The sequence below is a fragment of the Capsicum annuum genome, chromosome 4 (genome assembly GCF_002878395.1).
Source record: "Capsicum annuum cultivar UCD-10X-F1 chromosome 4, UCD10Xv1.1, whole genome shotgun sequence".
In the NCBI taxonomy this organism is placed as follows: domain Eukaryota; kingdom Viridiplantae; phylum Streptophyta; class Magnoliopsida; order Solanales; family Solanaceae; genus Capsicum; species Capsicum annuum.
Genome location: NC_061114.1, coordinates 230,032,585 through 230,032,929, shown reverse-complemented (window position 1 = coordinate 230,032,929; position 345 = coordinate 230,032,585).

Genomic DNA, 345 nt, shown 5'->3' with positions numbered 1-345 from the left:
TTCGGGGTTTCGGGTTCTGGGTTCCGGGTTTCGGGTTTTGGGTTCCGAGTTTCGGGTTCCGAGTTCCGGGTTCCGGGTTCCGGGTTCCGAGTTCGGGGTTCGGGGTCGGGGTTTGGGGTTCCGGGTTCCAGGTTCCGGGTTCCGGGTTCTGGGTTCCGGGTTTCGAGGTTTGGGGTTCTGGGTTCAGGGTTAGGGGTTTGAGGTTCGGGGTTCGGGGTCCGGGGATCGGGGTCCGGGGTTCGGGGTTCGGGGTTCGGGGTTTGGGGTCCAGGGTTCAGGGTTCAGGGTTCGAGGTTCGGGGTTCAGGGTTCGGGGTTCAGGTTTAGGGTTTAGGGTTTAGGGTTT